This window comes from Pinus tabuliformis, chromosome 6 (assembly GCF_031772625.1).
Source record: "Pinus tabuliformis cultivar Carrire ecotype Pingquan chromosome 6, CPIR1, whole genome shotgun sequence".
NCBI lineage: Eukaryota > Viridiplantae > Streptophyta > Pinopsida > Pinales > Pinaceae > Pinus > Pinus tabuliformis.
Window position 1 is genome coordinate 1,903,767,973 of NC_142292.1, and position 27,435 is coordinate 1,903,795,407.

Below are 27,435 nucleotides of genomic sequence, written 5' to 3' on the forward strand. Positions count from 1 at the left end.
AAGGCAATCACACCCTCTGCCGTTGTCCCTTTTTAGACGAAGCAAAGAGAGTTTTGGAAGATCAACCGGTTGCACCGTTGCTACTTCCTCCTGGATACCAAAAACTCGCGCCAAGTCCTTCGTTGGTCGAAAATACGGCTGCCCCGCTCATAGGGCCAGCTGAAGTGTCAGTCACTGAAAATGAACCTACTGAATCCGGACCGGATGAAAGTCCAAAGGTCGAAACGGCAGTTGACCCGGTTCTCCCTTCAGAAGTTTCATCTTCAAATACCACAGTCACTGAGGATTCATCTTCAGCTGACACCCCTACCGAAAAGAGTAAGGATGACACCGTCCAGATTCTTTTCATCAACACCGATTCTGATGAACATCAGGGCAATGTGCCCACTCCTTTATCGCAGGAAGGAGCATCATCAGGATCATACCCGGCCGTGTATTCGGTCCCACCACCAAGCAACCTGGTTGTGTCCTTTGATTGGAACCAACTAGGCAGAACCCGGTTACCAGCCAGTATACCATTTAGAATTATAGTCCAAATATACAAAATGGTGATGGCTGGGACTATCATTGATGAAGGGGCATCTGTGAGTATCCTGTCCTCTATTGCTTGGAAAGCACTGGGTTGCCCAGCGCTTTTGCCTGAGATTAGGAATCTCTCGGGTTTTGACAAAGGAACCAGTCGACCATTAGGGATTCTACCTAATGTGCCTATTGCATTGAAAGGGAAGGCTGTCAAGATGAATTTGATGGTCGTCCAAGGACCCTTGGATTATAACCTACTCCTTGGACGAGACTACATATATTGCATGGAAGCAATAGTCTCCTCACTCTTTCGAATAATGTGTTTTCCATACGAAGGAAGAATGGTCAAGCTCGTAGACCAACTTTCATTTCCGGGATCACGCATCGCAAATAGTCACATACCTATCCTGAATGGTCTCTTCGATCAAGAAAGGTCTCTACCTCCGGTTCTTCTTCCTGATGAGTGCGAGTGATTCGGGAAAGTAGGGCCGGAACCTAGGGGGCATGCATCCTGGTCTGCTGGGGTCAGAAAAAACCTTGGGTGTAAAGTAGAATTTCCGCGGGAGAATATGACTAGTCCGTACCCCGTCCCCTCCTTCATCTTCGTAAAATAGAAGAGCCGGCAAGAGCTCTCATGCAGAGGAAGGGGCAGTTAGGAATGGGTTGTTCTGGAAAAGGATTCTTTTGTCAAGGTTACTTGTTTGACAAAGGTCATTCACCTTTGTCTAAAAAAGTAGGCTCTGCCAAAGAAGGGGATCCGTTTGCGGCAGCAAGTAGTAACCATCTTTGGATAAAAGGCAAGCCTCACCCATTAAAACAAATGATTTAAAGGATAAGTAGGGGCAACCTCCAAAGAAAGAGATTCTATTGCTGCAACAAATTGTAACCATCTTTGTGTAACCTAATGATAGACATCGCCGAAGAAAGAGTTTCATTTGCGGCAGCAAACAAAACCATTCTTTGGGTAACCAGAAAGAGGTAAGCCTCACCCGTTGAAAATAAAGGTTTTTGACGGACAAGTAGGGGCGACCTTGAAATTAGACTTACACCTGGGGGCATGCAAACCTCTTGGAATGCAAGCACGGGCAGCTATTTTGTTTTTTAGTTTTTTAGGTCCCCCCTTTAAACCTGTAGGTCTAACCCGTTAAACTCGTAGGATTAGCCGATACCCAGCTTGCATAAAGAGAGGATATGGAGCAAAGCATAGCGAGATGAAGCTCCTTAAAAAATAGCGAGCAACCTACCAGGAGACCTTCCTACTTTATGACTGGTAAAAACGAGCAGTTTTGGCAAAGTTCATGCTCGTTAAAAAATAAACGCAAGATACGAGCAGTTTTGGCAAAGTTCATGCTCGTTAAAAAATAAACGCAAAACCGAGCAGTTTTAGCAAGAGTTCATGCTCATTAAAAAATAAATGCACATGTGAGCAAGCTTCCCCCAGAGTTCAAGCTCATCAAGAAAAAATGAACCGGTAAATAACCATTTGAGACCGTAAATTCATCAGCCATAAAAGCCTTGGTCGTGTTTGTGCACCGTCACCTCCACTTTTCATTTGGCCGATCATTTACATCCACTTGATTGTTTACCTATTTTGAGGAACAGCTGCGAAGAGTGACTTCACCTAGCCATCCTTGTGACACTGCCGTGATTGGAAAATTCCAACCTGTACCTGGAATCTGCTGCTATCCCTGTTTATCACTCGTTCCTCAAAATACGAGTCTTCTTTGAGCTCTTTTCACTGACTCGTAAAATATGAAAAGTTTGCCGAGTTTTGGCCTTCCAGCTCGTTAAAAGGACCGGAAGAGCTATCCCTCCTCTAGATTTTAATCTTTTTGGACCTGAGGGATTATTGCACAAAAAGATCGAGCGCTTGTCTAGTTCGGCTCGATAAAGATATCGAACATTCATCCCTTCTGTATTGTTTTATACTTTTTCGGACTTAAGGGATTAGATGACGAAAAAGGACCCCTGGAGTCCACTTTATGTACCCTTTTCAGACTCTCTAAAGATGAAAAGGACCGAGTTGTCTTTGTCGCTGGGCTCGTTAAAAATACTAGATAGCGACAAACTTGTCTTTAGACGAGAACGAGTTTCCCTATCGTTAAGCTCGTTAAAACATAGTGATGGGCTTGCCCGAAGGGCAGGTTATAGAACAAGCATATGTTATCCTCCTCAAGCTTGACAATAATAAAGAGGTACTGGTCAGAAATGACTGGGGAAAAATTGGGAAGAACCTCAAAGCTTAATGGTAGCAAGTCGCTCTTGAACATGACACTTTTGCCTCCGTAAATATCGGGTTGGGTTATTATCATTCACCGGTCCCTTCACCATGGTCTCGCCATACCATCCATACATGGGGTAATGCTACCAATCCATCACATCAGTGTCGTTATATGTTCAAGAGATGTCATTCAGAAAGTGTCAACCGGGTCCCATCCACTACCATACATCATCTTTCATCCTTCCATGACCGCCACCCTGCATCATATTTCACAGATCGTTTTCACCATCATCACTAGCTCTGTTCCGTGTCACTGATGTGGGATTCATTAAGGCCCTCCTTTGACGGATCACTTCTTGTCGACATCAGCTCACTATCCAAGAAGTTGATCTAGGAACACCCCCTCAGTACTTTGAAGCTTGCATGCCTCAATGGCAAGTTTCTCACTTCCGGCGATAGGTATACATTAATGACCTTCGACCGAGAGACTTTGCGTGGTGTTCGACGTCAGATCCTATATTCACGCCACGTGAATTGTGCTGCAGTACCTTGAGGGTCATCATCATTATCGGTGATTCCTCTCGCGCTTGTTAACAGTTTACATTATTGACTGGTAATCAAGCGATGTCTTTCCATGTTCGACTTCGAGAAATTCTCACATGGATCGACTTGTACTAGAGTGAAGATCAGACAAGTTTGAAGACCCCGGATCTAGTTTCATCCATCCGGGCTGCGATATATATTCAGGAGATAAAAACATAGACATGTGCAGCAGATGATCATCCTACTAAAAGGATGATAATTAAAAGCAGAGAATTATCAGTCTATTATCGGACGATCGTCTCTTTATGTACAGCAAATGTATTTATAAAGCTGAACATGGGAAATGCCCACATCAGCTAGATCATGAAAAGAAAGTATGAAAAGATAATGTATTGTATTGTATTTTGTTACAGGTCACCTCCCGACGATTGAATGAACTTCGGATCCTCCTAATAAAGCATTTCACCAGATAAACGACCTCATACTTTAGGGGGCAACTGTTATAGACATTTTTGTGCCTTACAGCATGGAGCATGAAATGTCAATAATCTGAGGGATCCAAAGTCCCTAAACATGTTGTTCCTACCCCTAGAGGAACAAGGTCAGCAAACCACAGCACTACAGATCAGTTCTCCACTGAAAAACACTCAAAAACAGGTCAATTTTGGATCAAAGCAGCTGCTCCATTAAGCATCTGCGCTGAATGTCAAAAGCTCTATGGTGTACCTGCGCTGCATAGCAAGTGCAACAAAGGCTACCTGCGCTGGGCGTACTTTGACATGTGGAGGAATCTTTTCTCAATGTGCCAGTGCCCAGGAAGCTTCCAAAATGACACTTGGATCAGAAGATTCGCCTAATGATGAGTAAAGAGGTTCTAAAACTCCAAGTGGAAGGTAGAAACTCCGAGTGGACTCAAGGACTGAAGAACAACTGGAGTTGAAGAGGACAACAAGTCACGCATCAAGCTGACTTATCTTCACTCCAAAACTCTATATAAGGATCTCATCCCATGGGATCTGGAGGCCGGAATTTTGTGCAAAGAATTGCTGTTGGTTTACAGTTGTGAGTATTGGGTGATTGCTTGAGGGAGGTGAAGAGGAGATTTCTTTCCGTCGGGAAGGTGATGCTGGATTGGACCTCTCACGGTTGTATCACCGCCTAAACCTTACTTCCTTATATTAATAAAGCATTTGAGGTTCTTCTATTCGCATGTGTTTCAATGGTGTATTGTCTTACTTGCGTATTTGATTTATGCTAATCCTTGAATCAATTATGAATGCATGCTTCTTGTAGTTTCCTTTTCTTGTCTTGTTCGCAGGATCTCGTGTAGCTGGGCTCGTGAGAAGACTTGGAGCTGGGAGCAAGCGGAAAATAGAGGAGATTGGATCGACCATTTGCGCAAGACATCGGTAAGTGGATCTCTTCCTTTCATCTCTTGCATGTCATAAAGAAGTAACTTTAGAAAGCTTTGCTTCGGCCGTTGCTAAGGAACTATCACCCTTAGAGTGGGATAGGGTCATTCCGTGTTGGATACTTTTCCCCACAACAAAGATGCAGATGGAAGATTATCTGTATCAGAAAGATCTATACCTACCATTGGGCGGAAAAACAAAGATGCCGACGGGTATGAAAGGCGAAGAATGGAACCTTCTCGATAGAAAGGCTCTCAGAACAATACGGTTGTGCCTTGCTGCGTCAGTTGCCTTCAACATTTCGAAGGAAACCACGACAGAGGGTTTGATGCAGACGCTGTCGAAACTATATGAAAAACCCTCGGCCTCAAACAAGGTATTTCTTATGAAACGGTTATTTAATATGAATATGTCGGAAGGTGGATCTGTTGCAAACCATTTAAATGATTTTAATACAGTTACAAGTCAGTTAAGTTCTGTAGGGGTAAACTTTGATGATGAAGTTAGAGCTCTGTTATTCTTGTGCTCATTACCAGAAAGTTGGAATGGTTTGGTAATGGCCATTAGTAACTCCGTTTCTGGATCTAGTACTTTAAAGTTTGATGATGTTGTCGGTGCTATCCTTAGCGAGGAAATGCGACAGAAAATCTCCGGTGAGACATTGGGAAATGCTTTGAGTGCAGAGTCTAGAGGAAGAAAAATGGAAAGAGGAAAGAGCTCAGGATATCGCAGTAAATCAAGGAAAGGCAGATCCAAGTCCAGATCGGGGATAGTGTGCTGGAAATGTGGAAAGAAAGGACACCTAAAGAAAGACTGTAGATCTCGGAAGGGAAAAGAAGGAGATGCACAGCAAGAAAACAATCATGAAGCAAATGTGACAGGTGAGGTGTTACAAGATGCTTTGATTCTTTCTTTCGAAAATATTACTGATTCCTGGGTGGTAGATTCAGGGGCTTCATTCCATGCCACACCTGATAAGAAATACTTTCATGACTATGTTCAAGGAGATTTTGGACAAGTTCATCTAGGTGATGATAAACCCTGTAAAATCGTTGGAATGGGTAAGGTTCTTGTAAAACAGCAGAATGGAAACCAATGGCTATTAAAGGAGGTAAGGCATGTTCCAGATCTAAAGAAAAATCTGATCTCAACAGGGCAGTTAGGCGGTGAAGGTTGTGTGACAACTTTCACAGATAAAGCTTGGAAGGTCACTAAAGGAGCCCTGGTAATAGCAAAAGGCGAAAAGGTTGGTACATTGTATTTATGCAATGGTATTTCTAACTCTGTTAATGCTTTAACTTCCAGAGGAGCAGATGCAGCATTATGGCATCATAGGCTCGGACACATGAGTGAAAAGGGGATGAAGATTCTTCACTCAAGGAATTTGTTGCCGAGTTTGAAGAATGTTGATTTGGACTTCTGTGAGAACTGCATTTATGGAAAACAGAAGAGAGTCAGATTTCTCAGAGTTGGGAAAGAAAAGAAGAACGAAAAATTAGAGCTTGTGCATACAGACGTATGGGGACCTGCTCAGGTATCATCTCTCGGTGGCTCTCGTTATTATGTTACTTTTATTGATGATGCAACTAGAAAAACTTAGATTTATTATATTAAGAATAAATCTGATGTATTTGATACTTTCAAGAAATGGAAAGCTTTGGTTGAGATTGAGACAGGAAAGAAATTGAAGTGTCTTAGATCAGACAATGGAGGTGAATATTGCAGCAAAGAGTTTGATAGGTACTGTTCAGAGCATGGAATTCGCAGAGAGAAGACAGTTCCAAGAACACCACAAGAAAATGGTGTGTCAGAAAGGATGAACAAAACAATCATGGAGCGTGCAAGGTGCATGAGATTGCATGCAGGATTGCCTTTACAGTTTTGGGCAGATGCTGTAGATACTGCTGTTTATCTAATAAACAGAGGGCCTTCAAGTTCCTTGGATGGTGGTGTTCCAGAGGAAGCATGGATAGGTAAAAAGGTAAACAACTCTATTTTAAAGCCTTTTGGTTGTGAGGCCTTTGTCCATATTGATAAAGAAAATAGAACAAAGCTTGAGGAAAAGTCGAAGAAATGTACCTTTATTGGATATGGTGTTAATGATTTTGGTTATCGCTTATATGATTACGAAAATCACAAAATCATTAGGAGCAGAGATGTAATATTCAATGAAAAGGTCTTGTATAAGAATCAGTTGCAGGAAAAGAAACAAGAAAAGGAAAACAAGGAATACGCAGTTCTTGATGAAATCACTGAAAAAGTAAAGGTGCCTGAAAATAATAATAATCAACAACCACAACAACAGCAACCACCACAACAGCAACAGGCACCCCAAACACCTGAAAGTGGTGTTAGAAGATCTACCAGGATAGGTAGACCCCCTGAACGATACTCTCCTTCATTATATTATTTATTGTTGACTGATTCCGGTGAACCCGAATGTTATGAAGAAGCAATGCAGGTTGAAAGCAGGAAGAAGTGGGAGGTAGCCATGGAAGAAGAGATGGACTCCTTAATGCATAACCAGACTTGGGATTTAGTCAGGTTGCCTGCAGGAAAAACTACATTGAAGAATAAATGGGTTTACAGGCTGAAGGAAGAAGATGGAGGAAAACAGAGGTATAAAGCTAGACTTGTGGTGAAGGGGTTTGCACAGAAGAAAGGTATTGATTTTGATGAAATATTTTCTCCTGTTGTTAAAATGACTTCAATCAGAACTATTTTAAGTCTTGTAGCAGCTGAAGATTTGCATCTTGAGCAGTTAGATGTAAAGACAGCCTTTCTCCATGGGGATTTGGAGGAAGAGATATATATGCGGCAGCCACAAGGATATGAGGTGAAAGGGAAGGAGAAACTTGTGTGCAGGTTGAAGAAGAGCTTGTATGGTTTAAAACAGGCTCCAAGGCAGTGGTATCTAAAATTTGACAAGTTTATGTCTGAACAAGGTTATACTAGATGTCACTCTAATCATTGTGTTTATCTGAAAAAGCAAAATGATGGCAGCTATATTATATTGTTATTGTATGTAGATGACATGCTTGTTGCAGGATCTAACATGCAGGAAATAAATGTGCTCAAAAGAAAATTGGCAAATTCATTTGCAATGAAGGATTTGGGTGCTGCAAAACAAGTCCTTGGTATGAGAATAACTAGAGACAGGAAAAATAGAAAATTAACATTGTCTCAGAATGAGTACATACAAAAGGTGTTGAAAAGATTTAACATGCCAAATGCAAAACCAGTTAGTACACCTTTTGCTAGCCATTTCAAACTTAGCAAAGAAATGTGCCCAAAGACCCAAGAAGACATGGATTATATGTCTAAAGTTCCATATGCATCAGCAGTTGGAAGCTTAATGTATGCAATGGTCTGCACAAGGCCTGATATTGCACATGCAGTGGGAGTTGTAAGCAGGTACATGAACAATCCAGGAAAGGAACATTGGATGGCAGTGAAATGGATTCTCAGATATTTGAGAGGTACCACAAATCAGGCATTATGCTTTGGTGGTTCAAACATATCCCTACAAGGATATGTTGATGCAGATATGGCAGGTGACAGAGATAATAGGAGGAGCACTACAGGATATGTATTTACTGTCGGAGGAACAACTGTCAGTTGGGTTTCAAAAATCTAAAGTGTTGTTGCACTTTCAACAACAGAAGCAGAGTATGTTGCTGCTACAGAGGCTAGTAAAGAAATGATTTGGTTACAAAGGTTTATGGGTGAATTGGGTAAGGAGCATGATATGGGCACGTTATACAGTGATAGTCAAAGTGCCATTCATCTTGCAAAGAACTCAGCATTTCATTCCAGGACAAAACACATACAGCTCAAGTACCATTTCATACGATCAGTGTTGGAAGATGGAGAGTTGAAGCTGGAAAAGATACACACTAGCCAGAACCCTGCAGATATGCTAACAAAAGTTGTAACCAGGGAGAAACTGAGAATATGCTCAGTTTCAGTTGGTCTTCAAGGATGATGATGAAGATGAGAAACAGCCAGGTCCAAAGAGGAGTCATTGTCCAGCAAATGGAGCAGTGGTGGAGTTGCTACAATCAGTCTCCAAGTGGGAGATTGTTGGGTGTGGAGCCTGATTATCTTCTATAGTACCGGCATATTGGACCCCAGTTCAAAATGGGGCGGCAACGCCGCCCGTAAAATAATCGCTGCCGTGGGGGGTCCAGGGGGGGCGGCAGCGACTTTTGGGAGCCCCCCCTGGCGGGGGGTTTCGGGGGCAGCGCCCCCGAAGCTAAAAACAGCTGTAAAATTGCCTTGTAAAAGTATAGTAATTTCTAGTCAATCTGGGCCGTTCATTAGGCGGATGATCTGACGGTAGAACTTATGTTTAGTTTAGGGTTTTTTTCCCTAGAAGGCAACCCCTCTCTTTATATGAGGGCATTGTATTTGAGGCTGTGAGATAGATGTGTATTTGGTGAGCGAGAAACATAGAGGTGAGACTGTGAGAGAAAACAGAGGATATTACAACGGTTTTGCTGTAGGTTGTATCTCTTCATTTTTCTGGATAATAGAAAGGAAGGACTGGCTGTTCAGGGTGGACGTAGCCCAAACTGGGTGAACCACGTATATCTGTGTCTCTCTTGTTTTGTGCATTTTCTGTGTTTATATTTCTGCAATATTTTATGTGTTCCATTGCTCCGTAATATATAATTTTCTAACAACAAGGGCATCTGGTGGGAAGATGTGAAGTAGGTCAGAGACATCAGGATAGAAGAGTTGAGTTAGCATGAGTTCAAAATAATTTTCTGGAAGAAGTACTTATCATAGAGGTATTATGACAGTAAAGCTAAGGAGTTCTATGAGCTAAAGATGGGATCAATGACAAATGAGGAATACACGACTATGTTCCTGGAGTTATTGAGGAATGTATCATATCTTAAAGATGAGAAAGCCAAATTTAAGAGTTTTTTCAGTGCATTACCATTAGCATTTAAGGATCAGATTGAGTATGAAGAGCATCGCTAATTAGGAAATTAAAGCATTGTTATGAGCAATCAAAGCATAAGATAGAGTATCAGCAGGGTTGGAAAAGGAAATATAATACTAAAGGTAAATTTCCACCGAAGCGAACAAGACCTAAGGATGTAGGTTAGAAAGAGAATGTTGTTACTTACAAGAAGTTTAATGCAATTGGAAAGGGACATGGGTCACAATCTGGAGGGCAGCAGAATAGACGTGATGGTAAGGGACAATTCAAGTGTTGGATATGTGTCAAGGAGCATCTCAAGAAGGATTTTCCATCGTATCAGGGTGGTAGGCTTCAGATCTACATTGCATAGGAAGCGTAGACAGTTGGAGATGTTGGACAAAGCATTCCTCAGATCTATGTAGCATCGGATAACCAACAGGTGGATCACCAAGCATCTATTATCAAGATGGATGATAAAGTTTATGATCAAATTGTTTCTATTTTGATTGACCCTATATCTAATTATAGTTATGTTAATCCTGACCTGGTGGATAAGTGTTGTTTGAGAAAAGAAGTGCATGTAGAGTCTTGGTTATTGTATTTGGCTACAGGTACTAAGAAGAGAGTTCATCATTGGGTAAGAGCTTGTGCATTTGAATTAAATGATATTCCTACATCAGCGCATCTGAATGCACTTCCATTGGGATCACACAGTATGCTTCTGGGTATGGATTGGTTGTATCTTCACAGGACTAAGGTGGATTGTCATGAAAAGGCTATTGAGTGCTTGGATGACAACGGAGAACAGAGAATCTTGTAGGGTAAGAAGAAGGTAACATCATTCAGAATGGTTACATCTATGCAAGTGAAGCGCAGTCGTAGGAAAGGATGTGTGTTATTTGTAGTTCACATCTCTAGTGATAAAGGTAAGGATGTTGAGGATGTAGAAGTCTTGAAGAGGTACTTGGTCTTGCAATAGTTTCGGATCATGTTTCCAACATATATTTCAGAGTTTCCTCCTCACAGGGAAGTGGAATTTTCTATTGAGTTGGTACTAGGCACAACGTCAGGATCAAAGACACCTTATAGGATGAGCACTCCAAAGTTAGTGGAATTGAATTTATTGTTGAATGAAATGCTTGACAAGGGATACATCAGTACAAGTGTATCGTCTTGGGGTACACCATTGTTGTTTGTGAAGAAGAAGTATGGTACTCTCAGGTTGTGCATCGATTACAGGTGGTTGAACAAGGTGATAATTAAGAACAGGTATCTATTATCAAGGATTGACAACTTGTTTGACCAGTTGAAGGGAGCAGTAGTGTTCTCGAAGATTGACTTTAGATCATGATATCATTAGGTATGCATCAAAGAAGAGGACATCTACAAGACTTCTTTCTGGACCAGGTATGGGAATCATGAGTCTATTGTAGTTCCTTTTGGTTTGACTAATGCTATAGTTACTTTCATGTGTTTGATGAATAGTGTGTTGTGTCCTTATTTGGACAAGTTTATTATTGTATTCATTGATGATATATTGATATATTTTAAGAATGAGGGAGAACATATTGAACACTTAGCAGAAGTATTTATATTTCAAGAGAGCATCAGTTTTATGTCGATATTAGTAGATGCATCTTATTTTAGACATAGGTACATTATTTGGGGCATTTGGTTTCCAAGGAAGGCGTAGCAGTGGAACTGGAAAAGATAAGAGTTATCATGGAATGGGAAGATCCTAGGAATGTGGATGAGGTTAGATCATTCATGGGGTTAGTAGGTTACTATAGGAGGTTCATAAGAAACTTTTCACAAGTTTCCTATCCTATTACATCATTGCAGAGAAAGGGAAATAAATTTGAATGGATAGAGGAATGTGCAAGTAGTTTTGAGTAGTTTAAGAAGTTGTTGAAAAATGCTCTAGTTCTAAATATTACAGATCCAAATAAAGAGTGTGTGGTGTGTACAGATGCTTTCAAGAGAGGAATTGGTGGATTCGTGGTACAGGAGGGACATGTGGTATGCTACGAGTCAAGGAAACTAAAGGAGCACGAGCAGAACTATGTGACACATGATCTTGATTTGGCAGCGATCATTCATGCATTGAAGATGTTGAGGCACTATCTTCTTGGAATGATCACAATGGATTGAGGTACTTATTTCACCAACCGAATCTGAATTCCAAACAAGCTAGATGGTTGGATACAATCAGTGAGTTTGAATTTGAGATCAGGTATGTTAAGGGAAAAGAGAACAGTGTTGCAGATGCACTTAGCAGAAGAATGCGGGTAAATAACATAACATTTTTGAGTTCATATGGGATAGATTTACAAGATCAAATATTGTTGAATTTAGGCTTCTGTGATCCATATCAAGTTTTTTGAAAATATTTTTCGGCGTAAATCACATTAGAATGCATTTGTCGATGCATTTCGAACCAACGAGTGTGGTTCATCGTCCTGATGATGAACCACACTCGTTCGTTTGAAACGCGTCGAAAAATGCATTCTAAAGGATCAAATATTACAAGCAAGATGACAGGATGACAGGAATATGGAGCTTAGGCACAAATTATAACAGCAAGGTACAGGTGAACAAGATGTGGACTATCATCTCATGGCAGATGGTTTGGTTAGATTTAGGGACAGGATCTATGTGTCAGCAAACAACAAACTCAAGAAGATTATCTTATGGGAATTTCATGTTAAGTCATAGTCAAGTCATTCGGGATATCAGAAGACTCTAATAGTTTTGAACAAGTTCTCCTATTTACCAAATCTGAAGAAAGAGGTAGTTGAGTTTGTGGCTAGATGCTTGGATTTTCAATAGGTAAAGGTAGAGTGTAAGCATTCAGGTGGTCTACTATAGCCGATTCCAATTCCAGAGTGGAAATGGGAGGTCATTTCCATGGATTCCATCATAGATGTGTTGAGGACACCTTAACAACATGATTTGATCGTGGTTGCGGTTGACATGTTGACAAAGGTAGCTCACTTCATATAAGTTAAGTCTACTTATTCAACTAGCGAGGTAGCACAGGTCTTCATCAGAAATATAGTGAGGATACATGGTGTTCCGAAGAATATTGTGTCAGACAGAGATGTCAAGTTCGCTTCTAGGTTTTGGAAGGAATTATTTGCAGGTTTGGGTACAGAATTGGCCTTTAGTGCAACTTATGATTCTCAAATAGATGGATAGACAGAGAGGGTCAACGTGATTCTAGAGGAAATGTTGAGAATGTATGTTATGAACTAGCAGATGAGGTGGGAGGATTATCTTCCATTGGTTGAGTTTTCTTACAACAATGGGTATCAAGAATGTTTGAAGATGTGTTTGTTTGAGGCACTTTACGGGTGAAGTTGTAATACTCTTATGAGTTGGAGTGATCCAGTGAACAGGGTGTTGATAGGACCGAACATGTTGGCAGAGATGGAACATGAAATACAGGAAATACAGATAAAAGAGCTATATAGATCATCACAGGGCATTTAAGGAATTTCAAGTTGGAACAGGAAATATAGGAAATACAGACAAAAGACTATATAGATTAGCACAGGGCATTTAAGGAATTTCAATTTGGGGAACAGGTATACTTACACATTAAGCCCAAGATGAGATCCTTGACGATTGGGTCATGTGTGAATTTGGCACCTCGGTATTGCGGGCCTTGAGAGGTCCTTGAGAGGATTGGACCAGTGGCCTACAAAACTACACTGCCTTCGACAGTGAAAGTCCATGATGTTTTCCATGTTTCATTGCTTAAAAGATATGTAAAGGATGTTGATCTTGTGATTGATTGGTTTGTATTGCAGGTGGAGCCAGAAGGAGAATTTCAGCTGGAACCTCACTACATTTTGCAGTGGAAATAACTCATGCTCCAGAACTGAGCAGTCGAACAAGTTAAAGTGCAGTGCAAGCACTTTGGGCCCAATGAAGCCACATGGGAGATGGCTAATTAGATGTAGGTTGTGTATCCTTCATTATTTTTCCATGAAATCCAATGAGTTTTGGTATATGTACATATTTATGTATGGTATTTATTGTAAATACCATAACGAGTTGTGTTATAAAGCTCCAATAAGCGGTATGTTCATCATGTTATTTTTTCTTTTCAGCAGGTTGTTCATTGTAAATGTTGCATCAAGCTAAGTTATAAATCTCCATGGGCAGTATGTTTTGGTTTTTAGTGGCCTTGTTAGTTATAGGTGTCATTGAACATTGAGGATAATGTTCCCCTAAGGAGGAGGAGTCTGTAATAGCGCCAGGTTAAAATTTCATGTAATAAAGTTAATAACGGAAAAAATAAGACCAAGGTCATGGGACACTTATTCCAAGCTAAATTTTGGGGAAAACATCCTAGTGGATGTTCATTTGGTTTATTATGGTTAAGTAAATTGGCAAAGGAAATTGCAAAGGCATTGAAAAGGAAAAGAGGCATTAATTGGCATTTTATTTATGAAAATAATGGAAAATAGGAGAAAAGGAAGGTGAAAGGTCACAAGTTGCATGTGAGGAGGAAATTGAAGAAAATAGAGGCCTCATTGATAAAAAGGCTTATGAGGATCAGTTCACGGCTTTTTAAGTTTAACCTTTTGTTAGTTCAGTTTTGGAGCTCCCTCTCTATTCTATCATACTCTTGCACACTTAGAGCATTATTAGAGCACTCTAGCATAAGCAAGGCAAAGGAAGGACAAGAAAGCAAAGGGAAGCACATATCAAGCAAGGAAGGGTTGGATCAAGCAGCTACAACGGGATTATTTGCAGGTATTGAGTTGCATGTATGATTTCCTTGTTATTTTTGGCATGCATGGTACACACATGTGTGTATTTGGTTCTCTTGTTGTCACTGGCATGGGTTTTCCAGGTGTGATAGTGGTTTCATCCTTGCCTTTCAATTTCCGAATAGCCATGGTGTGATGGGGTTCTTTCATTTGGTTGATCTTGAATTTCCAGATGGCTTTGGAACCGAGTGAGGTGGTCTCAAGAAAATTCCCAAGGGCCTAGAAATCCCTTGACCGGTAATGGTGGGGTATGCTATAAAGCTTGAGGGTGGAGACGAGAAAATTCCTCAAAGTATTGGCAAATAAATCTGGAGGCATTGATTCTTGTTTAGGGCCTAGTGATCCCTTGACCGGTTGTGGCAGGATTGTAGTAAATCCTGGTAGTGTATGTTTCTTGGTTTGGGCCTAGGAATCCCTTGACCTGTAATGGAGGGATTGTGGTAAAGCCTAGTTGTATAGGTGAGGGTTTCAAGCCTATAAATCCCTTAACCGATAATGGCGAGATATGTGGTAAATCCTAACGAATCCTTGGTTGTTTTGTTGTGAGTCGCACATTCATGCTTGGAATATGGCACATGTGTCATTGGTTGAAAGAAAGATTTGGTTCAACCCAATCTATGGTCAAGTGGTATGTGGAAGTCCCTGACTTGGTTCAATTTTTCATATGTTAATAAGAGTTATTTTTCTCTTGTATTTCATGAGTATTTATACGTCTTAATATGTGACTTTGATGGTTGTTCTATCATCATTATTTTTCTGGTTATATGTTGGTTATAAGCATGGTTTTATGACAGACTTTAGTTATTGCTCTCATCATGTTTTGATTAGTAAATGAATTGATTATGAATTCATAACCTAATATATTTTATTGCATCTATTGAGAGATGGCATCAAACCTTCTTGATGATTTTTAGATAATTATGAGACCCCTATTTTCATATATGTATTTATAACATGTAGATTACATGTTCACCATGAGTTTGACAAAATGTATGTCATGGTCAAGCCTTGTTAGGTTAGGTTCTTGTATAAGTTTTGCATTAATGTCTTTGTCCTTATGTTATTCATCATTTTGGAAAGTTATATCAAGTTTTGGGCAAAGGTCTAGATCCTAGCCCTAAAAAAGTGGCTTAGATATCAGGGTTGCAGGTACAGAATTGAGTAAATTAAACTATAGTCATTGGGAGGCAGGGTTATCCATGCAATTGGAGGCTTACAGTCACTAGCTTTCTTTGTTATGAATGCAATTGGCAGCCTAGGTCAGTGAAAAAGGAATTTAACTGAGGGTTTGGGCACTCAGAGTGGTTGTTTAGCTCTTGGGGGTCCTGTAGCTCCCGAGGAAGGTCAGTAAAGTTTTGGTTGGATGATTCCACTTCCTTAACTATACCTAGGAGGTTGAGTAATATCATAGTAACTCTTCATCATAGATTTACCTAAGTGGACCGGTGAACTTGGGTAAGTGTGGGAGGAGGGTGTTACAAGGAGAAACTGCATGGGAGTGCATGGAACAATTTAAGGATGTTATTGGTAAGTTAAGTTATCCAATTGATCTTATTCACCAACGAGATTGCTATGTTAAATCTTGGCTTTCATTGACCTAAATCCCCTTAACATGACAGAATATTCATACATTGTAAGGTGCACTTAAGCAAGCTACAAAGATTCAAACTATGGAAGGGTATCCTCATGGGAACTGGGGAGGTGCTACTTCCAGTGATCCTACCCTTGTTGGATTACAACATCAGATTTTTGATCTGAATGAAAGGTTGAAAGACATGCATGCAACGCGACCTTTATGTCCTCACGTATCATGCAACAGAATGTCTAAGGTTGAGAGGTCCAAGACCATCTTCTATGCCTATGAGACCAAATCCACCTTAGCCTCCTACTGGAATCATACAAGTTGGTACAAGTTCTTTATATCAAGGACATACTAAACTTCATGCATTCCCTAATCAACAAGGTACGTCTACAACTAAGTATTGTGAGACATGTTGTACCTATGGAAACCCACCTCGTCTTCATTCTATTCTGTAGAAAATTCAACTATCCCTAACAACATGTTCTGTGAATTTTGTGGGTCACCGACTCATCATACGAATCAATGCAGAGATTTGGATGCTCTAGGCAAACGCCTTAATCGTATTGCATTTAGATTTAATGAATATCCTCAAGGACAATGAGGAGTTAATTCAAGAGTAGGAAGAGGTCTGGTCCATTGTTACAATTGTGATCAAGATAGAAATTTTTCTTGTGATTTTCCATTACCTAGAAGGCCTTGGTGTTCTCAATGCAGAGTAAGTACACTTGCAACAAAAGATTGCCTCGAATTGATCACTTGGTGGGAAGATCTTAATCAACAAATAGGAGAAAATGTAATTAATGCAAAACCTAGGGGGCCTAAACCAAATCCAATGTCAAATATTAATATACTCACTATAGGAGGAAAAAGAACTGGAACAAATATGGACCTCTTTGAACAACCAGCTATAAAGATACCTGCATCACCTAAGAAGTCCAATGATTTCACTCAACAGAAAGAAGATTATGGGGAGGCAGCGGAAATTTTTAAGCAGTTGGTGTCATCTTATAGTCCTCGTGTGGAACAACATGCCCAGGTAAGAATGCAGAGTCCCAAGTCCTCTCAAGAAACATCCCAACCTGTTATGGAATGGTTTAAATTATTAAATTTGCATATTATGAATGATGAGCAACTATCTGGTCAGTTGTGCAAGAAGCTCATGAAAATTGTTAAGGATGAGGAACTCTTGGATAGGCCTAATTCTACAAGCTTTCCTGAATGACACTCCATACGTGTTCATTAAAATAAGAGGAGAATAGGAAGAGAATTTTTTGTTGATGCTCAAATCAAAGGATTTTGGATTAAGGACTCTATGCTAAATTTGGTTTCTGATGTCAATATCATGTCGAGAAGGACTTGGGAGGAATTGGGGAAACCAAAGTTAGTGTTTTCATTGATTCAGTTATGTACGTCTAACTAGTATTGTATTCTTCCGATTAGACGCCTTGAGAATGTTAAAGTTGATATTGCAGGAGTAAAAACATATGAAGATTTTGAAATGATAGATACCCTGGGGGATAAAGACTTGTATCCATCATTACTAGGAATACATTGGGAATTCAAAAACAAAGTTTTTATTGATCTCAAGTGGGGGACAATGACTTTTGAGGTGGATGGAGTCTGATTTATGCAACCAATAGATCCTTATCAAAGTCTGAGGTTTACAGAACCTGTAGATGATAGAGAAGAACCTAACCTTTTGGATCAACTATATAAGCTCACCATGGGGAAAAGAGAAGATTATATAAATCCTACAACATATGGTTTTATTAGTTTGAGTAGCATTCAAAGCATACAAGTTGGTTCAGGCATTGCGTTGGATGATTGGCATCAAGGAGATCATGAGTTGCACTCTAGATGTTGTGCAAATGTATGTTGAACCTATTGGATTAGGATCAAGGTATGATATTTTCTTACTTTTAATGGTATAGTTTATGTTGTTAATTTCATTAATGAAATTGATTCGAAGATTGAAGAGACCCAAAAGGTTATTTTTTTGGATGATTCCCTTCAAGCAACACTAGAAAGGTGGTGGGGAGTGCATCATACTCATCTTCAAGACTGGGAGTCATTCAAATCTACCTTTTTATGTTGGTTTGTTTCCCCAAAGTATATTCAGCTAAAATTCTTGTATATGAAGGATATACTAGTCTGCAGAAACATATTCAGACTTATAGTGTTTAGTGGACTAAAGTGAGACTTCCTACAGAATTGTGGGTACATCAGTTTGTCCACACATTGGGGACATTTCTGCAAGCCATGTATCCAAAGGAGAAAATGAAAAGATGGACAATTTATTGGGAACCAATGGCATCTTAGTTTTGCAATGATTTTTCTTTTTAAGATGAGGATGAAATGATTGTAGGAGCCTTAAAAGCAAGAAAAAAAGTATTTTTTCCACAGGAAAACCTGCCAAGGAATTTAATGATCATGATATTGTTAAGCACTTGTATGAATTGAGGTTTCATGAAGTTGTTGCTTGTGGTAAGGTTAACTAGGACCCTGATGAAGATGATATGGAAGAGTTGAGGCATCTGACTTTCAACGAGTTTGAAGAGGAGCGAAACATAAAGGACGATCCTATCAAAGATGCTTCACACTTAAAGCCATTGATTTTGTAGAAACGCAACATTGGAACTGAAGAAAATCCTAAGATAACTTCCATTGGTGACTACTGGGATGAAAAAAATACAAAAATAATTTTTGATATGTTAAAATAATATGAAGGTCTTTTTCCCACATCATTTTCAAAGCTTAAAGAAATTGAAGGAGACTTAGGATAAATGAAGATTGTCCTGAAGCCAGACGCAATACTAGTCAAACATCGGTGCATCCGGATTTAGGGTTCCATACCAGTCAGATTCACATTCATTCCTTTCTCAGCATTGATGTAGCCCAAGTTTTGGACATGACCCATGCCAAATGTGGATTTCTCCAAGGTGTCACACAGTTTGTGTCACCGTAGGGTTCGAAGGACCTGTCGAATGTGTTGCAAGTGTTCTTCCCAACTCTTTTTGAAGATGAGGATGTCATCCAGATAAACAACCATGAACAAGTTGGTGAAGGGCCGCAACATGTCTTCTATCAACCTCATAAAAGTAGCAGGGGAATTTTTTAGCTCTAAGGGAATGACCAACCATTAAAAAAGGCATTCCTTGGATTTGAAGGCGGTCTCCCGTACATCTGTGGGCTCTATTGGAACTTGGTGATAGCCAGACTTCAGATTGAACTTGCCGAAATACTTGGCCCCCTTGATATGGTCTAGAAGATCATCAATCCATGGGATTGTATACTGTTGAAAAATGTAACAAGAAATTCTCAATTTGATTTTGCTTTGATTAAATTGAGAAAATTCGAATTTCCACATTAGTAGACAACTTGGATGATGCTAACTTATGTGACATGGCTTGTGTCACCCATTTTACTTAGTAAATTTGAGTTGGAGGAGTTAGAGCTTAATTTGGCATGTGCGGTTTCTAATTTGTAGCAATCAAGGTCAGTTATCTCAAGTTGTTTTCAGTTAAACTAGTCCCAAATTTTGGAGGAACTAGTGGAAGGTCAGTTAAGCATTGGGACTTCAGTCAAACTCAGTGATTATCCAGTTATTAATCAAACAACCAAAAATAGCTAGTGCATGTAGAGAATTTGAGTTACCAATGTGAGGTGGAGATTCCAAGGCAGTGTAACATCAATTATAGACTAGAATTGAGTGTACAGGTGTTGCATGAAGTCATATGATCAACCTAAGGAATTGCGTAATTAAATTAGAGGAATTTCCTAAATAATAGGGTCTAATTCCTCAAGGAATGGTGCAAGGAAATAATAGCTCAAGCTGAGGCAAAATTTGACTAAGTCTGGGTCAGAGGCCTTCAGTGAGCAGAGAGATAGGTTATACACTTGCAAGGTGTGATCTATTGAGCATAGTAATTGTAATACATATTTTTTCATTTGATTAATGCAAGAAGGCATTAGGATTTTTAGTAGATTGTTTTCCCCAGATAAAAATTCATGTTGCATGTGTGTTATTTCTTCTTGCATGTCTGATCTTTTTGTTCTAAATTGTCAATTAATGTCTGCGAAGAATTAGAGTAGGTTTGTGTCTTGTGATTTTGATTAAAACTTCATGAGCAGTTGAAAATCTATTGTCTATTTTCTACATGGTATCATAGTTAGATTCACATTAGAATAGGAAATTTGAAGTTGTTTCTCAGAGGTTCGAAATTAAAGATCAACGTAGCAGGATTTCTTTAGAGGTGAGAAGATGGCCTTCAATGGAATAAGGCTAGAGTATGCCTTGGAAGGCACCTTAAATTTTTTTGCATGTAAGGACCGCATGGAGGTAATATTGGATAATAATGGATTGCTTGAATATGTCAAGACATATATTCCAATACAAACAACAGTTGATATCCAGGACCTTGCACAATGGAAGAAAGATGTATCCAAGGTGAGGAGAATAATCTTGGATGGATTACGGGATCATATTGTTTCGAATATCCACAGACAAGAAACTTCGTTCGCGATGTGGAAAGCACTGATAGGATTTTTTGAGAATAGTACAAACCACAGGAAGTTGGCACTCAATGATCAACTTTGAAGTGTCAAGATGCAAAAGAATGACACTATTCCATGGTATCTGAGACAACTCACACAATGTCGTGATGAACTTGGTGGGGTTAGTGTTAATGTCCCTGAAGAATACTTGGTAAGCCTAACCCTTCTAGGCCTTCCAAAGAGCTGGCATAGCTATCAAAATTCGGTGAATGGGAGGGAGAAACTACCGAATTAGGAGCGCTTATGGTCTTATTTGGTAGAGGAGGAAATAAGGTAGAATACCAGAGATGGGACTTCACCCAAGGGCGAAAATGAAGAAAAATTTGCATTGGATAGAAAGGCAAAGAAGGGAAAAGGGAAGAATTCTCAATCCAAACCAGAATCTAGTCAAGGGGGCAAGAAGAAGTATTTGTCCAAAATTAAATGCTTCCATTGTCATGAATTTAGGCAATATTCCATGAAGTTTCCACACAAAAAGGAAAGCAAGAATACCTTAGTAGGAGCATCAGGTGAATCCTTGGCCTCAAAGTTCAAACTTTACTTTACCCTTATCGCATGTATGGACAGAACAGTGATGGGAGCGTGTGGTACTTGGACTTAGGTGCATCGTTCCACATGACAGGGTGTAGAGACTTTTTCAGTGACCTGGAAGAAAAATATTTGCAGATGCACATCGAGATGGGGGATGATGGAAGGTATAGTGTGATTGAGATTGGTATAGTCACCTTTCAGAGGGAGTCAGGTTCCCCCCTCAAGCTCAATGATGTCATGTTGATTCCGGACCTAAAGAAAAATCTCATCTCTGTTCCAGTTTTGGAAGACTGTGGTTATGATGTGATATTTAGCAAAGGAAAGTCATTCCTAAGACACATAGCCATGGGACAGATGAAGCAGATCGAGATTCATGTGAAGAACCTATACAAGCTAGATGTGGAGGATTGTGTTGCATTGAGCACAAAGTCAGAGAAGTTGCAGAGCCATGATGTCGCGAAAATTTGTTATAGAAGACTTGGCCATTTGCATCATGGCACTTTGAAGATCATGTAACAGATAACCACATGCCTCCCCAAAGGAGCACTTGAGTAGCAAGATGTATCCAAAGGATGTACTTCGAGAAAGTACAAAATACACATTTTGTGATCAGGACAGCAAAGCACATGCAGTCCTTGAAAGGATCCACTATGATGTTTTTGGACCTTTCTTGACATCCTCCACTTCCAAGTACAAATATTTTGTCAATTTTATTGATGACTTCTCATGGAAGTGTTGGATCTTCTTCATGTGAAAGAAGGATGAGGCATTCTCCAAGTTTGTATAATTTAAGGCACTGGTTGAGAAAGAAATGGGAAAGAAGGTGAAGGCTCTCAGGAGCAATAATGGAGGTGAGTAAGTTTCAAATGAATTTAAAAATTTACGTGCAAAAGAAGGCATTATACGAGATTTAACAACACCCCACAACCCACAACAAAATGGGGTGGCTAAGGGAGATAATTGTAGCATTGTGGGAGAAGCAAGGGCGATGTTGCATGATCAAGGCCTACCTCTGCATTTGTAGGCCAAGGCATGCAACACAACAATCTATTTTTCAGAACCAAAGTCCTTAGATTCTAGGCATGATTACACCGGAGGAGGCTTTCTCAGGGAGAAAGTCGGATGTGTTGCACTTCAGGATTTTTTGAGCCTCTATTTACTGCCATGTCACCAAATAATCAAGGAAGAAGCTAGAGTAGACAACAAAATTATGGGTATTTTTGGGTTATAAAGAAAATCCCCACAACTAGCATGTGTACCTTCCATCCCTCAGAATGACAATTGTGTGAAGGGATGTAAAAGTTTATGAATATAAAGCCATGTAGTGCTCTCTTGAGAGGGAGCTTCAAATCCCACCAAACTAGGAGCTTTTAGATCCAAAGGTGGAACCTCAAGAAGTTGTGGAGAAGCCACAAGTTGAGGAGTATAGAGTGGAAACAACCACTCAAGCGAAACCATCTAGAGAAGGTAGGAAAAGGACCAAGGAAGCTGAGAAACTTGTGCAGGATGCGAGGGCAAATGTGGATTCTCCTTCAAATCAACGCAGGCAGAGAAGGTCACCAGATCGGTACACTGGCTACATAGCTCTAATGACTGATCTTGTAGAGACTGATCCATCCTCTTTCAAGGAAGAAGTAAAGAAACATATATGGGTTGATGCTATGGCGGAGGAATACAAATCCATTGTAAAGAAAATGTTTGGGAAGTGGTCCCAAGACCAACAGATAAATCAGTTGTGGGTTTGAGATGGATCTTCAAGGTAAAGCATGTAGCAGACGGAAGCATAGAAAATTATAAGGCCAGATTTGTGGCCAAGGGGTACTCTCAAGTTGAGGGGATTGACTATGAGGATACCTTTGCTCCTGTAGCAAGGCACTGATCCATTAGATCAATTCTTGCTCTGGTTGCACAGATGGGGTGGAAGACCCACCAGATGGATGTAAAAATAGCATTCCTAAATGAATTTATTGAGGAGGAGGTGTATATCAAGCAACCAGAAGGATTTGAGACTTTTGATCGGGAGTATCATGTCTGCAGACTCAAGCGAGAATTGTACAATCTCAAGAAAGCACCCCATGCTTGGTACACCAAGATCGATAACTATCTCACAGGTTTAGGCTTCACCAAAAGTGAAGTGGATGCAAACCTCTGTCATGTCTTGGTATAAGGTAAATTTTTTATTATTATCTTATATGTTAATGACTTGATTTTAGCTGGTGATGAGTAGCTGATTAGATCTTGTAAGGAGGACCTTGCAAGAGAGTTTGAAATGAAGGACATGGGTCTCATGCACTACTTCCTCAGATTGGAAATATGGAAAGGCAATGGGAAATTGTTTGTCTCTCAAGGAAAGTATGTCAATGAGATACCTCAGAGGTTCTGCATGGACAGTTGCAAACCCATGGAGACACCTATGTCGACCAACTGGAGGAAAGAGGATGCCACTTTAGGTGAGGAAGTGGATGCTACTATTTACCAGTAGTTGGTGGGTTCACTAATGTATCTTATGAATATACGACCATATATGTGCTATGCAGTCAACCAACCGAGCCAAGTTATGGTTAGGCCAACCAAACTATTTTGGATGGAAGCTAAGCATCTTATTAATCCAAGATACTTTTGCTTATAGATGTATGAAAAGAATCACATGTGAAAATTACAGCTTAACACAGAAATCTAATGTACACACATAAAAGAAGAAGGAAAACACAAAAAGGCACAAAAAGAAGACAACAAGACTTGATAACAGAGTTCGTCCACCTCGGACTACGTCTCCGGGCCCTGCTCGATCAATGGGGAGGCCTTTATATTAAATTGCATAAACAGAAGAGAATGCAATCATTTGATACATCAAAAGAGGATTATACCTCCATTTTGAAAGATGGCTGAGAACATAAGAACTCATATGGGGAAGTGGGCAGCACCCATGCGTTCGTGGCGTTGAGGGGGCTGAAAACATATAAAACTTGTCCAAATCAGACAAAGTGCACTATCGGCCACCTGAAAGCTATCTTGCCAAACGAACTGCGTGTTGAAAATCCCTCCTCCCGTGCTTCTTTCTTTCATTGGGCTTTATAGCACAAAGCCGCGTGCAAATCAGGGTTTGTTTGTTCAGAATAGGAGTCATTTAGGTAGAAGGGTCGGCGGGCACAACAATCCCTTTAAAATAGCCTTTTATCATTTAAAACGATAAAACACCAAACCCGTCAAACATGAATAATTCTGACCCAAAACCTTAACAACCGGATCTCAAAGTTTATCAAATCGGACCTATAAATCCATTGGGTCCAGTTCCCCAATCGCAATCGGCATATTGCTGGTGCACTGGTCCTGTAAATGGGGCTTTGCCAACCGCTAATCTCCGATATCCGATCTGCTGATCGCTGATATCGACGTCGGTTGATCGCATCGGCATATGCAATGGCCCAGGGTCCTGGTCTTTCGTTCTTTCGATCGCCGATCCAATCGCTAATCGCAAGTCTTAGTCCCGATATCGCAACCTCTAATCGCTCATCCCCGACTCTAATTTAATCATAGATCGTTGATCAGGGGTTCCTTTGTGCCTTCTTAATTCCGCCCCTTTGGATCCTCAGATTGCGATTTTGCCTTTTAAAAGGCTTAAAGCCATTTTTAAAAGAAAACGCCTCATTTTCAAAGGAACTTAGGCAAACTCTTTCTGCCACTTTGAATTTTGAGATTGTCCATGCCACTATATCTGAAGATCCACTTAGATCAATCCTCCCCATTAAGGAGCTTTTGGACTGCCAAAAGCTTTCATTAGTCAGTTGGCAAGTGAGGGAATTGTTCCCTCACCTTTTCCTTCTCCAGCCATTTGGCCTTGCTGGGGTGCATTCCCTTAAAACCTACTCGAAGGTATTCCACATCTCCTCGCCGTGAAGTCCTAGTCCTTTTGTCAAGGATGATGTCTTTCAGTAACTCATCGAGATATTCGGGTGCAAAATCATCAACTATAGGAATAGTGCCCACCTCATCTATATCCATGATCAAAGGTGGCTCATATAGCTTTAAGTTCTCTACATTCACTATTGAGTACATCTGCATATATATCGGCAAATCAAGACGAAAGGCATTGTTTCCAATCTTCTCCAATATGGTGAATGGACCATACCGGATGGGTCGCAGCTTCTTCACTTCTCCCTTCATCCTGTCCTTGCTGATGTGAAACCACACTTTGTCGCCCACTTGGAATTGGTGGTCGACTCAGTGTTTGCCATGTCGAACCTTATAATGGGCTTGACTTTTCTCCAACTGCTCTTGTACTACTTGGTGAATCTGCTGGATTCGCTGAATGAACTGCTGAGCTTTATCCCTATCATTAAATCCACTAGAGCCATCTTCCCTTCCAAAGACCATATCAAAAGGGTCCTTTGGTAGGTAACCAAAGCATGTCTCAAATGGTGAACATTGCGTAGATGAATGCACTACTCGGTTGTAGGAATGTTGTACATAGGGGAGATGTTCATCCCACAATAGCCTCGTAACAAGTGTACCATGGTACAGTTTACAACCTCTGTCTGTTCGTTAGTCTGCGGATGAATGGCGTGCTTATTTTCAATTTGGTGTCCATATTCTTCCACAAACTGGTCCAAAACTCTCCGAGAAAGCGAGAGTCCCGATCTAACATAATAGATGTGGGTGATCCAAAATGGACCCAAACATGCTGAAAGAAAAGAGAAGCAGTCTGCTTTGCAGTAATCTGCTTTTTACAAGGCATAAGAATACACATCTTGCTAAAACGATCAACGACAACATACAAATAGTCGTGACTCTTTTTAGACAAAGGTAAACCTCCTACAAAGTCCATTGATACACTTTCCCATGGACGACTCAGAATAGGGAGTGGTGTGTAGAGCCCTAGTTTTCTATTAGATGGCTTTGAAACAAAACACATCACAGAACCCTTTACATAGCGAGTCACAATGTTTTTCATATGAGGCCAAAAACAAAATCTTTGTACATGACATAAAGTCTTTTTGACACCAAAGTGTCTAGACACAAGAGAGGTTTGGGCCTCTCGAATTACATGTACTCTTTCCCCTGTGGGAATACAAACAACGAAGCATTATGCAAAATAACAGAAGTAGAAATAGGAGGGCAAGATAGAATATCGGCCACTTTATTGCTAGTGCCCTTCTTATACTTTATTACCAGATGAAACTGTTGAAGAAAACCCATCCACCTGAAATGACGAGATTACTGCAACTTGGTTTGTGATTGAAAGTACTGCAAGGGCTAATGATCTGTATGGATGATGGTCTCCTTGTCGATCAGGTATTGTTTCCACTTTTTTACACTCTGTACCAAGGCATAAAGCTCCTTTTCATAAGTGGGATAGTTTATCACAGCTTGAGAAAACTTCTCAAAATGGTAAAAAATCGACTTCTTTTGCTGCATCAGTACAGCTCCCATGGCATAACTGCTGGCATCGGTTTCGATCTTGAATGGTTGTTGGAGATCGGGTAAGGCTAAGACTGGCGCGGTGCTGATCTTTTCCTTCAATGTTTCAAAGGACTTCTGTTGTCTTCCTCCCCATCGGAAGACTTGTTTCACACTTGTCAAGGTGTGCAAAGGTGCTTCAATAACAGAGAAATTTACAATAAATCTCCTCCAATACTAGACTGCACCTAGAAAGCTACGGACTTTGGTTACACTAGTAGGCTTAGGCCAATTTACAATTGCTTCAACTTTAGAGGGATCAATTTTTAACTGAACATGACCAACAATATGACCTAGGTAACCCAAAGAGGTTTTCCCAAACTCACGCTTTGACAATTTTACAAAGAGTTTTTCTTTTTTTAGTACATCAAGCACTTTCTTTACATGACACACATGCTCAGGCCAACTCTTACTAAGACAAGTATATCATCTAAATACACAAGAACAAATTCAACAATGAAAGGCCGAAAGAGATCATGCATGACCCTCATAAAAGTGGTTGGAGCGTTGCAAATTCTGAATGGCATCACCATCCATTCGAACAACCCCTGTTTGGTTGTGAAGGCGGTTTTCCACACGTCCTGTTCTGCGATTCGGACCTGGTGATAACCATTGCGCAAATCCAACTTGGTGAAATAAACAACATTCTTTAATTGATCTAATAAATCATCTATGCGTGGAAGGGGATAGTGATTTTTCACCGTAATTTTGTTGAGCGCACGGTAATCCACGCACATCCTCCATGTGCTGTCTTTCTTTGGCACTAAGACAATTGGTGAGCCACACGGAGAGGTGCTCGGCCTGATGACCCCTTGGTCTAGCAATTCCTGCACTTGTCTCTTGATTTCCTCCATCTCAATAGTCGACATCCTGTACATGCCAATATTTGGCAAAGGAGC